This window comes from Aethalodelphis obliquidens, unplaced genomic scaffold, assembly GCF_003676395.1.
Source record: "Aethalodelphis obliquidens isolate GAN/ISIS:26980383/991018 unplaced genomic scaffold, ASM367639v1 scaffold5, whole genome shotgun sequence".
Taxonomy (NCBI): domain Eukaryota; kingdom Metazoa; phylum Chordata; class Mammalia; order Artiodactyla; family Delphinidae; genus Aethalodelphis; species Aethalodelphis obliquidens.
This window is the reverse complement of record NW_020837949.1, coordinates 39,581,215-39,595,140: the sequence shown is the minus strand read 5'-3', so window position 1 is coordinate 39,595,140 and position 13,926 is coordinate 39,581,215. Positions and strand designations below refer to the sequence as shown.

General features: G+C 39.1%; 1 long non-coding RNA gene across 1 annotated transcript in view; it reads left to right on the top strand.

Moving 5' to 3' along the window:
* The window catches only part of LOC113618220 (uncharacterized), a 45,636-nt gene extending 32,585 nt beyond the window's left edge, over positions 1–13,051 (top strand). Inside the window, exon 5 of the long non-coding RNA XR_003431929.1 lies at positions 12,911–13,051. This is a non-coding gene — a long non-coding RNA (uncharacterized LOC113618220). The remainder of the gene's footprint in view (positions 1–12,910) is intronic.
* Positions 13,052–13,926: the final 875 nt, after the last annotated feature.

The following is a 13,926-nucleotide window of genomic DNA, read 5'->3' as shown; positions in this document are numbered from 1 at the left end:
TTTTTTTTTTTTTTTTTTTTTTACAAGAACAGGATAAGTTCTTGGTTTTTTACTTTTCTCATCCTCTTATTTATTGCCATGGCCTCAGCTATGCTGATTTCCACAAACCTATATCTCCAGCCCAGACCTTGTCTGAGCTGTCAATTATTGCCTTCATCTAGTTGGCCCTAATGCCTCTCAAAGGTCACATAACTAACTACTATTCTCTGGTAAACTTTCTCCCCTCTTCTGCACTTTCACCCTCTTAGTAGAATTACTTTGAAGTCATCCTCCTGGAAACTTTGCCATCTTTGACTCTTATTTCTCACAGCCCCAGGAGCCAATCAATAAGTCTAGCTTATAGTATGTCAAAACTAACTTTGAGATTTCTTTCTTCTTCCTCCATTTACTCTGCCATTCCCCTCATTTGACTTTCCTCATTTCTCAGCTAGTTTAGTTAGATAGCCTCCTAATATTACCTTGTCTTCAGCCATCTCAGTACCTCTCCACACTTCTCCCAAATTTTCTCTTTCTCTTATCATGTCTATTTTCTTCTTAAAACAACAAATGACTCCTCATTGCCAAGAACATTAAATTAATTAGCATGGTTTTAAGGCCCTTCCTAATTTTTTGCCATCTGTTTCATGGCAATCCAAGTGTGTTAAGAAGGGTTTGGATGCGCTCCTTGGACCATAAATGGAAGGAATGTTTATTGCGCCTGATTCTGTTTCTCAGATTGTTTTATGCAAACCCCAGGCCACAGTAGAACACAACAGCTCCTTTGAATGGCATTCCAGAGAGGAGCTGTGTGCATGCATGAGTGAATGTGTATAGTCCAGTGCTAAGGAGATGCCATCCTGAAAAGTTAAGTCCCCATTAAGAGGTAAGTATGAAGTAAAGAAAATAAATTTGGAAAGAGGGAATAACGTAGGGGCGTAACTAGGGTAGTTTGTTTATTATTAAAAAAATCTTTTTTTGACAAGAAAAGCAAAGGCAACAAAAGCAAAAATCAACAAATGGGACTATATCAAACCAAAAAATTTTGCACAGTAAGGGAAACCATCAACATAATTAAAAAGCAGCCTACAGAATGAGAGAAAATATTTTCAAATCATGTATCTGATAAGACATTAATAAAAAAATATATAAAGACAACTCAATAGCAGAAAACAAACAAACAAACAATAGCCTGATGGGCAGTTCACTGATGTTCCACAGAAAATGTAGCCTTACTTGAATAAAACTTAATTCCCTCTCTTTCTCACTCCCTCCACCTATCTTCGCTCCTCCTACATTTTCAAGCTTGATGGATGGCATCGCGACTTAGCCTTCTAAGCCAGAAATGTGGGGATTATCCCAGATTTTTCCATTGCCCTGTATTCTGCATCCAACCAGTTGGCAAGTCTTATTCAGTTTCCTTAGTATTTCTAAACTGATCACATTTTCCTACTCTATTCCCACTACCTTTGTTCAGACCCACATCATTTCTTGTCTTGAAAACTGTAGCAGCCTCAGTCATCAGTCATCCTGGTATCTATTTCCTTGCCTACATATTATGTAGTGGTCCCTCCTTCCCTCCTTTCCTCCTTTGTATACAAAACATATAAGGAATGAAATCATAATTCTCCTTCTGCAAACCTTTCAGTGGTTGAATCAGCTCTGTACTCATTGCTTTGATTTTGCTCTGTGAGGCTGTTTGGACTGTGCTTCAAGGGAAGGTTAGAGCATCCCGACTCTGAATGGAGTCTGGAAGAGAGTAAGGGTTCCAAGAGCTTGTTCTGCCATTTTCCTAAAGCGACAAAACCCATCAGCCCACCCATGGAGAGATTAGACTGCATGTTAGTTTTAAAAACGCTCCCCAAGCTGTGCACTTCCTCTCTCGATCTGCATTTTACTGCTCTGCTTGTACTCCTTAGAGAAGCTAGTTCTAAAAGGACTGATAGCCAACCTGTTTGTGAGCAGGTGAAGCATCAGGAAAACTTTCAGAAGAACTCTTGCCACTGTCAGTTTTATTATTTTCTTGTTTTCCTTCTTAAATTTTCTTGTTGTTAGGTAAGAGGAAGTAAGCGTAATAGTTTTCAACATTCGCAAAATGACTGACTTGCTTGATTGATAAAAATGGCTACTCTGCTAATTTGTGAGATTCTCCGTCCAAGCTGTATAGATCCTGAGTCTGATTAGCCAACTTTGATTAAATTAGGTGGAATTGAGTTTCCCCACAGAATCCAGTGAACTTTGCTTCCCACACAGTTTTCCACGACTTTAGCAGGTCTCATAGAGCCCCTGAGTCATTCTCTACGGGGAGTGATATTTCTAAAATTCCAATGAAATATTATCACTTTCTTTCTTAAAATCCTTCAAAGGTAACTGATTACTTTTAGTGTAAAATTTATGTTGAATGATTTGCTTTTTAGGTAATGTGCCATGATCTCCCCCGCTTATTTTCTACCTTCCATTCCTTCCACCTAAGTTCTGCCCTCTCTCCACCACCCTGCATTTCTTCATCTCTTTCTGCACTATTAAAAAAACCTACAGTTACCAGGGGATAAGAAGGGCAGGGATATGGACTTCCCTGGTGGCGCAGTGGTTGAGAGTCCACCTGCTGATGTAGGGGACACGGGTTCGTGCCCCGGTCCGGGAGGATCCCACATGCCGTGGAGTGGCTGGGCGCGTGAGCCATGGCCGCTGAACCTTCGCGTCCTGAGCCTGTGCTCTGCAACGGGAGAGGCCACAGCAGTGAGAGGCCCGCGTACCTCAAAAAAAAAAAAAAAAAAAAAAAAAAAAAAAGAGGGGCAGGGATAAATTGGGAGATTGGGATTGATATATACACACTACTAAAGTAGATAATAAGGACCTACTGTATAGCACAGGGAACTCTGCTCAGTACTCTGTAATGACCGATATAGGAATAGGATCTAAAAAAGAGTGGATATATGTATATATATAACTGATTCACTTTGCTGTACACCTGAAACCAACACAACATTGTAAATCAACTATACTCCAATAAAAATTTTAAAAAAGTCGGCGCTAATGCTATCTGGTCAGGGAAGACTTTTCTCATTATTATTACTTCCTGCCCCCCTTCCTGCCCAGTCTGGGTTAGGTAACATCTCCCCTTCTCACAGGCCACTCTCATAAAAAGAACCCAGTGCTTACCTTTGCCCTAGCATTGATGTGCTCTCTGATCTCAGGATCCACCAGACTGGAGAAGTCCCAAGGTCAAAAGTTCTGACTTATTTGACTTTGCTCACCTAGGTCTAATACAGTGCCTGGGGCTTAGCAGGTATTTAATGTATCTTTGTTGACTAAAATTAAGAACAAAGTACAGCTCAATGGGAATGTTGCTTTTAATGAAATCGCTAACTTTCTCAACCATTCTTCCGCGAATAGCCCAGAACTTTTTAGTTTGTGACACACCCTGTGGAGAGAAGTCCTTGCGAGTTTAAGTTGGCCTAAATATTTCATGTATTATACTTTTGAGGAGAGAAATTGTCCATTTAAGCCATGGTGTCTAAAAGGCACCTATGAAGAAAGGATCCTTAACCTAACTGTAAGTTCTCAATAAATGTTTTCAGAGACTCTGATCTGGATTAGCTCCTTAGAGAAGAGAGGAACAATTTATAGGGAACTTGGAGCTGAAGCTCCTTGGTTCACTAGGGTAGGGCTGGATCAAGACCAAACTTTTGCCCATCATTTTGTATAAGCAGACATTTTTGTATGTTACCAGAATAGACACTAAAACAAGATTTGATTCATTAAATTGTCCTCTTTGAAATGATGGAATTGACTCTAAAACATTTCTGTTCGGGTCCATGTGGAGTATCAACACAGGAATATGAAGAACAGAGAGCAGTACCCTCCCTCTCTCAAAATGCTGTCTTATTCTCATTTTGTCAACCTTGACTATTAAATGAAAGCTCGTCCTTTTAGTTGCAGTAAACTATCTTTCCATCTTTCATGTTGACCCCGAATGCCAGATTTATTTTCCTATTTTGAGAATGTCTTAAAATGGCAGTGGGCCCAAAGTTCTCTTGGTGAGTACAGAGTAGTGATGAGCTGAATCTGCCACTAGGTGTCATTGCATTTTCAAACAAATGGCTTTAAAGATCTTTTCAGTACAAGGTAGCTTCAAATCTCAGATTTTTGTTCTTTTACGTGGTATCTGTGGAGTAAGTAATAAAGCTATCATTCATTTTAACACATTTGCCCTGTTTAGATTTTGGAATTTATTTTGCCTTTTCCCAGCCTGTTGCATTGTGAACTGGTGCTTACAATGCACGAATGGTACTTTTCATAATGCAATACTGATCTTGTCTTCACTTAAGAAGATGTGAAAACTATTCAGAAGCACAAAACAATATATATTTAATAGCCTTTCCATTACAGAAAGCTAATAAAAATTCCAACATGAATAGATTTTGCTTGGGAAATTGCATTTCCATTTCTCTTGGGGAAAATGGGTACTTTATTTTTTATGTTCCTTCGTAAATGACTACTAAATTGCATAACTTCTGTGCATTCTAGAGTTGTACAGCAGTTTTATCAATTTTTTTGTAAAAGTGCTACTAAATTATTGTTATCAATTATACTTTCCAGTATGAACTCTTGATATTGTGCTAGTCATACTTCACCAAAGAGCTGTACGTGCATCTGTGTAAAAAAACAAACAGCAACAACAAAAAACAAAAAAAACAAAAACAAAGTAAGATTAACTATAAGACAAGGTAATTAGTGAAGCATAGCAATCTCACACTTGCATATTTTATAATCTCTGATCACAGCAGGAAAAGTAGTTATTCCAGTTGGATATCTAAATAATAGGCTTTCAAAATCTCAAGCCAAATTTGGTGCTGTTATGAATTGATGTATGTTCTTTGTTTATGTTTTTTGAAAAGATTATTAATAATTGGAACTTATTTTGAAGGACTGATGCCTAGAACTAGAAATCTCATTTTCTATCCAGTGCATATATTCCATCTTTCTGCCCATTTCTCTAGTAGAAACTAGAAAATTTCAGATTTAAATATGGAAAAGATCTTCCTTCCTACCATTGACCTATCAGATCTGTCCCATTTATACACCATTGTCAGAGTAGATGATTTTTTTATTTTATTTTTTCTGGAACAGCCAATTCATCCTGCTGGTGAAAGCTCTATAATACACGGACCAAAGCAAGATGAGGATTATTATGTATGAATATGGCTCAATAATTCTTCACAACCACTAGTGAAGTTGATTAAACTTCCACTGGGTAAACCCTGCCTAAGCCTATCCTGGGAACGCGTTGCCCTCTGAGGCTGCTTCTGTGATGCTGAAATGAGTAGTACTTCCTCCCTACTGTTGCCAGGTCAGGAGAGGAACTGGAGTTGTTCACTGCTGAGGGAAACATATTTAAGGATGAAAATTTTCACCCATAATAAGAGATGAACGGTTGATGGATAAAGGCTTACAAATGAGCAAAGATGATTAAGATTATGGTGATACCATGTCACTGTCATCTTACTATCACTGGTGCTAAGAACAGACAGGGGGCTGGATTAACATTTACTGAGTTGAATTATAAAAAGGAATTTTAAAAGCACATGGAAGTTTCTTTACTACTGTATGAGGTCTGTGTTCCTGTAGATACAAAATTATGCTGTCTTTTGAATAAGAAATATACAGTGATATGCATACCCTGATGTATAGTCAGGGTGATATGCTTGGGTGTGTGTCTCCCAGGGTAGTTGAATTTTGGTGATAAGTTTGTTGGTCATACTCTCGTCTTGTCTATCTTGGTCACTTGCATTTATCGCAAAACTGTGATTGGGGGATACATCTACTTTGTGTGACAGAGAAAGGACCTCAGAAAGAGAAAAGGACCTTGCACTTGCAAGGAAGTTCACTCTGATTAAAGAGGCAAGTACTGGCCTAGAAACAGACTAAAGTTGAGTTACCTACCACACAGAAATGAAAACCATAGGTTTGCTTCTTTAACACATTTCTCTAACCACCATGGCTGTTGGTCACCTCTTGGTTATATAAAGGCTAGAGTTCTATGAGGTCATTACAAGCATATGACACCTATTGTAGTTACATGTAGTTGCCCTGAACATTTATTGTCATTATGGGGAATCTACTGTCTACTTCTTTATCTCTGCTCTAGATTGGAGACTTCAAAAAATTGATTGTTGTCTCATTCAGACATGACTGTATCTTAGATCTGACTCTGGAAAATCAAATACAAAGGGTTCAAATGTATTTAAAAATATTAAGTTATAAAGGGAGACACTTCTGTCTAGTAAATCCAAGGACAGCATCACAGGTACTTTTCCAGATATCCATATATGAGATGTTCTGAAGGTAGGTTTCATTTAGACCAGTAGGCAGCCCTTGGGGAGTGGTCCATCATACCCATTCACTTCTAACCAGAACAGCTCTGATACATTTGTTTTTTTTACATACAAAAGCAAAGAGTGTAACTGGGCTCAGGGGCAGACTTATTCATAGAAATCTGGCTTCTTCCACTACAACTCGGGAGATCTTCACAATTTACTTAACCTCCCTATTACAAACTTTCTTCATCTGGTGCCAACTGGGGGTAATATTACCAATATCTGGGTGCTGCTGTGAGGTTTAAATAAATTAACACATATATTTAAATCAGCACCTGCCACATGGTAATATTCAGTATTAGTTATTGCTATTTTTACTGTTCTTATATTGGATTTCTGCCTACTAATCCCTTTGAAAAATGGGACAATTTTCTTCCACCAAGAAATTTTGAAACCTACTAATCTAGACTACTACTATATGAAAATTCTCTTTTTTCCACTCGAAGCATTTTGCCTAGTATATTGAAATGGGCTCCACAGATCAGAGGAATGAAACGCTCAGGTCAGTGCTGGGTAAACCCTGATGAATTGTTCTTTGATGAGTTGTCATTTTCTATTCTTAAAAGGGGCGTTAAGAATTTATAACAATGTTCTAGTTGCATTACCATTTGGACAGTGTGTTTATGCTAATTTCTACTGCCAATCCTAATTACCAGTGGTTAAATTCATTAAAAAATATTTTTTTTCCAGACCCTTTTCTGATTCACCTTGCATTTTAGAATATCTCAGTTTCCTTTTCGTTCACTTGCCACAAGTATCAAATGATTTATTCACCAAGCAGTGTATATCAGAGGTGCTTTTCCTTATTTACCAGTCAGTCACTGAGTGCTTCTGGATGCCTCAGGGGTATCCCAACATTTTTCCATAAAACCTTAGAGGTCATCTAGTCCAACAGGTCACCTATTATAGAGTTATTTTTGTATGCTCAGTGACAGGTGGTTCCCTGTCTGTTGCACGGAGGCTAGATTCTTGCCTGGGAATAGCTTATACTGTAGTTGCTGACACATAACATAGAACTAAGAGTAAAGTTGCAAAGTTTTCACATTTTTCAATCTGGTAAGTCAAGCACATGGATATTACTTACTTTTCCAAGTCACAAACTAAGTAATAGTAGGGTTGAAAACAGAATTCAGATGCCCAGCTCCTAAAATAAAACTTTATCAAGAACACTCAGAGCCATTTCTTCTTGTGAAAAGTACTGTGAATAGTGATTCAATATTTAGTTACGTAATAAAACTAAACTTGGTGTAATGAAAAGATTGCTTGTTTTTGTGGTCAGAAGTCATGGATAAGAGACCAGGTTTTGTCATTGAACAGTTGTGTGAACACAGAAACCTCAATCAGCTTCAATTTTCTTCATGTATAAACTCAGGATTATAATCTTGCCCTGTGCAATTTATAAGCTAGCTAATCAAATGAAATTATTCTTGGGTAACTCTTACTTTGCTCAGACTCTTTTGTAGGAGGCAAGATGTCTAAATTTAGGAATATCTTCTTCCTTAGCTTATCTTCTCCCAACCATGTGGGACTACTTACGTCCTGGAGAAGAATAACATTCTTCACCTCACACATCTTGCAAGACCTCAATATAGGCTGTTGAAAGAGAGAAAATAACCTTATGTAGCAGGTATGAATCTCCATCCACAGATTCAGTCTTTTAATAGATGCCTCTGGTAGAAAGTGCTAATATTTCCAAATATTTCTCCAATATTTATTCTCCTTTTCTCTCAGAGATGGAACCCTGCACATTTTAGTTCATGGATTCTCAGAGTAAAGATCATATTTCCTTGACTACAGAATGTGTCCCTGTGACTACATTCTGGCGAATGGAACATAAACACAAGTGGTGTGCGAAACTTCTGGGAAGGAGTGTCCTGTCCTCTCAATTTCCCCTTTCTTGCTGTCTGTCGTATGGATGTCTATACATTTTAACTTAATCATCCCAACAACACTCGAAACATATAACTATTAGTATCCTCACTCTGCTGGTGAGGAATCTGAGGCACAGAGGGGTCAGGAACCTTATTCAAAGTCATATAATCCTGAGAGCCAGGTTTCCCACTCAAAAAGTGTGGCTCTTGAGGAGATTACGTGTGTAACTGCTGCCTCTCCTCTGAGGGAAACGGAATTAATACTGTTTCAGCTCTTTTCCTGCTGGGCTGGAGGGAAATGTGACTGTAGCCATCTTTGAGTGTCCCCTCCCCAAACTTCATATACACTACCAAAGTTTCAGATAGGACTTGGTGGTCACTCATCATCTTTCTACCATGGATATAACTGAAACGGCCATTATTAAGAGAGTAAATTTTTTAAAATGTTAGCTAGAACACAGGTGGCTCTACATATTTTCAGCCCAAAAAAGGAGAGAAGCCTCAAATACAGTTGTCAGACCCAAAAGAATTAACATTTAAGGAGTGATGAAACTGTACCTATCCGGCTCCCAGTTGCCCTGACATTGAGCCTTTATCTTACGATAATTTTATAATGAAAAATAAGCCCCCCTCCTTTTTCTTCTCCATTCAAGAAAATAGCAAGAGCTCCTGCTCCTTTGTCTAGAGAAGTTTGTGGGAGGACTTTATGGGTTCTGTTTTCAAAGCTGAAGTCCATTGGGATTTGAGGTGAGAGAAACTTCTTCCAAGTTAAAGGAGATTGTTAGACTGTTGAAGAGTAGAGTTGGATCAGTGAACAAAACTAGAGGTTGGATCCAAAACTAGAGGTTGATCACTGTTGGATCAGTGAACGAAGCTAGAGGTTTATATTGTTTTACAATTTCATTTTGGGGGGAAGGTCAGGTCTGATAGTTTCATGCTGTAATAATATATAAAATGATGAGGGAAATACTTTTTTAACTATAAAAGGACTAAATTTATCTTTGAAGTCTAAAAGCTGTTGGCCAAAGAACATAGATGATGTTCAGTGATAATCAACCAAGCAACTGAGAATTCACATGGTCCTGCCTGAACTTCTCATCCACCTGCACTGAAAACCCAGTTGTACTTCCTCACCTGTCAACTTGGCTGGGGACAGTAATAGTCTGTTGTATGGATACTCTTTCTGTCCCTTACTATTGGCCTGAAGATTTGGACTGCTTGGAGAATGAAAGAAAGTGGAACCAGAGAAGTACCTCTCCTGCCAACATGCCTTACTCTTTCAGTTAGGTGGCTCTGCCTTCCCCATGCCATTCTTGGATTATGGGGCTCTGGTCAATCCAGAAGACCCACGTAGCACCCAGTTTCCTTGACGTTTTGTGTGACCATGGATTATAGTACCACTCCCAGTCCAAAGGCTCATAATTCAGCCTGGGGCCATCTTTTCCTTTTCAAACCTCATTCCTCCCACAGTCCAAAGCTTATGAAAAGAAAGAACAGATTGCCCTGCCGTGAACTTCTCCTGAAGCAACCAAACATGGAGCCTTTAAAAGCAAAGGAAGGGAAAGGGAATGTAAGGCAAACCATAAATTATATCCTGAAATTATCCCGCTCCACACATATCACACATACACATATTTTATCTGAAGACTAAGAATAAACAACTGAGAATCCAGCAAAACAGTCAGTCTTCCAAATGTTCATCTGCCTCATGACCATTGAAGGCTTAGCTGGTGAGTCTTTCTGTCCTCAGTTGCCCATCAGAAGCCTTTGCCATGGGGGTCACTTCCAGTCTGTCAGCATTCATAGTCTCAGCTTCTCCTTCTTGCCAAGAAATCTGCATTTAGTTTCTTCTGGGATCCCTGAGCTTAGCCCACCTTCATTGTATTCTTTGTTGCCTGAATTCCAGGAGGCCCACTGCTGGCAGATAACTCACCTTTCTCATCTCGGACCACGGGACAGAGGTGTCCTTTCAGTTGTTTTCCTCAGGCATTACTATTTCTCTTTCTTTTCTCTCTATGATGTCTGGCGTCACTTGCCAACCTGCATTCCAAAATTCCCTGACATAAAACTCGACTCACAAAGCATTTTATGAAGCATGTAGTGCTCTATAAGTAGGCAATTTTTTTTCCTGTATTAAAACAGTTATATCCACTAAAATTTTATTTTCTTAAATAGTTGTACTCAAGAAAATCAGTTTTAAATGGAGGAAGTTAAAACAAGCAAATGATTTTGGATCTTTTCAAAACCTTTAGAAATTGATGTCCCTTGTTCTTTTTCTATTTTTTTATGTTGGAGCTACCTGTAACAAATAGGGTCCAGGGTATGTTGTGTGAATGTATTCTTGGCTCTAGTCCCATCAAAAGACTCAGAAAAATCTTTCCATGAGATATTCCAGAAAACTGCCACAACTGGCTGTCCAACCGACAGTTGCCAACTGGTTGTCCAACTGGCACCAGCTCATTTGAGATTGAGCGTGAAATGCTTAAACACTGATACCTCTGAGCTGCTGAAACAATGGTCTGTACTGTGGGGAGACCTGCTTTTAGCTGTAATTCCAATCACCAATTTATGTTTTCCTCCAAAAAGAATGAGGAGGATCAAATCCTCCCATTATCACAAGGTAACTGGAAAATGCAGAGCAGACTCAAGTGGCCAAGCTGTGTGGCAGAGGTGGATCCTGCAGATGTAAGAATACCCTCATGGGGCAGTGAGGATGGCAGGAATCTTAAGAACTCTCACGTACCTGACATTTCCTAACAGAGAGCCTGACATAGTAGATGCTCAAAATATCTTAGCTGAATATGAAAATGAAGGATATCAGAGGGAGTGCATGTACTCTGGTTGACAGTTATAAGACTCAGACCTTGAGGTGAATTCTAAGTAATTATTGATTAGAGATTGAGATTTCCCATTAGTGATAATCTGGATTTTGGTGTCTGATTATCCCTACCCCTTAAAACTCCTTAAGGTAAAATCCAAGTCCTATTGCCCTTAAGGTAAAGTCCAAACTCCTCAGTAAGCCACGTGTCGTGATTTTGGTCCTGTCTTTCTTTTCAGGTTTATTTTGAGATGTACTCTCCATTTCTCAACCATCCCCACATAAATTCTGTACATTAGCCACATCCAACAACTTGCTTCTTGAATAGATACATTATACGACATCCATACGGTGGAATACTACTCAGCAACAAAAAAGAATATTACTGATGCACACAGCTCAAAAATTTTATGTTGCTACCCAGACACAAGAATACATATTGATAATTCCATTAATAAGAAATTCAAGAACAGGTGAAACCAATCCATGGTGATAAAAATTAGAACAGAGATTGACTATGGTTGTGTTCTGCCTGCTGACCTAGTCAGATCATTGCTTTTTACTGGGGTGGGTACCTTGACTTGTTGGGCTTGCTGCCCACCCTGTGGTTTTGTTTGTGCTGTCTTTCCTGGTCAGATAGATATCTTCACCAAGGGCAATCACAGCATTTCCTATGTCTCCTGGCTATTGAGGCAGGTAAAATATGGAGAGCCGGGGAGTTCTCCATATATAATTTTGCCTATAATAAAAACATATGTCCATGGCTTTTATAATAAGGTATTGGAATTTTCCTCTTGAGTTGTATCCTGTTTACAGAGTAAACATGTTTACTTCCTAGATACTAACCTGGAATTGTGCCTCTGTTACTTCTTTTCTGATAAACATTTCCTTGACCACTGAAGGTCATGAAACTTTGATACTGTGCTCAGATATGGTAGTTGACAGCCCTGACCAGCCTCAGGAAAGGAAAAATCTCTTTCCTAGGGACTAATGTCTCATCATGCTTATTGTCATCAGACAAGAATAGTCAAATTTCCAGGGGTATTGTTGGCCAGTTACATCATCACTATCCTTTCTTAAGTCAGTTGGAGGGATGAGTGTGTTGAGGATAGACTTTCCTAGTATCAGCTCAGAATACTTGCTGTAAAGAAGCAAAGATAAAAATAAGAATATTATACCCTACAACTGACAAAAATTGAGGTTTGTCATTTAATTAACGCATGTATGTTGTCAGCACTATTGTTAAATCATCAAGATTATGCTAAGCTTTTAAGTCAGAAACAGAATGAAGGGAGGGAACACGTTTTTCTTTCTTTCTTTTTTCTTTTTGGCCACGCCACTCAACTTGTGGGATTTCAGTTCCCTGACCAGGGATCAAACCTGGGCCCTCGGCAGTGAGAGCTCAGAGTCCTAACCACTGGACCGCCAGGGGATTCTTGTGAACACATTTTTCTTGAGGTTCATAACTGACACTAGTGATCTGGCACAGAGCTTGTTAAAAATAAAGGGAGCAACGGTATAGAAAGGAAATTGATGTGCAAAAAGGTTAGAGAATGGAAGTTACAGAGAATTACTGTGTAATGGGTAGGGGAAACAGAAGGCAAGGGGTCACATGACATGTTGACTAGATGAAAGAAAGGCAGCACCTGGGAAGAAGACATAGTATTAGTTCACTAGGAGGAGAGACGCATGAGGAGCAGCCTTGGGGAAGAACAAGGGAAAGAGGCAAGAAGAAGCTGGCTGTCTCCACATACTGGAGACGTACATATACAGGAGTCTGGAAAGGAGGGAGGTGAGGACTATGTGAAGTGACTGAACCCATTCCTTTAAGGTAAGCCTTCAGATGCCTCTGTAATAATTAACAGGACACTTCAGACGAACTGCATACTTGAATTTGCAGCGCAGCAAGGAATAGGCCTCCTTAAGGTACCTTTGTGGAAGAAGAGCTTCTTGCCTGGCCTGTCCATCCCCTGATCCAGCATCGCAGCTGCTCCAGACACTTGGATCACGAGGTACAAATATCTACTTAGGTATTCTTATGTTGTTCTATAAAAACAACATTAAATATAACTAGGGGAGGAGCTGAACCCACATAGATGACCTGTATTTAATGAATATAAAGCTACTTAATAAACTTAAACATTATATTTTATATGTACATGTGGAAAACTCCACTATGACGCACAGTATTGCTCCAGTATTAATGGCCGCTAAAGAATTGGATGCTAAGGGAATGTTCTCTTCTGGATCTATTCTGGGCCTTCTTTCTTTGAAATCTTTGTGTATGCGATGATCCTTGTCTGTGTTCTACAAGGTTCTTCATAATGTGTTTTCCCTGCTCCAAACAGGATTGCTTGACTGATGGCTGAAAATTCTCAGTGGTTTTATTTGCAGTTTGTAAAACTCACACTTTGAGTGCAGGTTTTGTTACCAGCTCTTCCTGTTCTTAATTTGCTGCTTTACATGTTTAACTGAGGGACCTCTTAACAATAGCAACAATCATTGGAAAGACTAATCTATTCTATACACTTTATATATGTGTGAACAATTTAATCTTCACAAAAACTCCATGAGGTAGGGGCTAGTGCTATCTCTATTGCATTGTTGGGAGACGTGGGCACAGAGATGGGGAGTAATTTGTTCAGGGTCTTCGTACTGGTAATTGGCAGAGGGGTTTGAGCTTGGGCAGCATGAATCCAGAACTGGTGCCCTTAACTACTACCATTTATTGTCTCTCAAAAAGTTTCCTTCTTCTTCCTGTGCAACTTGGCTATTAGCATTATCTGGAATGGTTTCTCTGTCTTCTATCTAGCAATCAGAATTATATAGATCATTCTCTATTTTGATGGAAAGCTTAACCTCCGGTCAGACTGATATATGA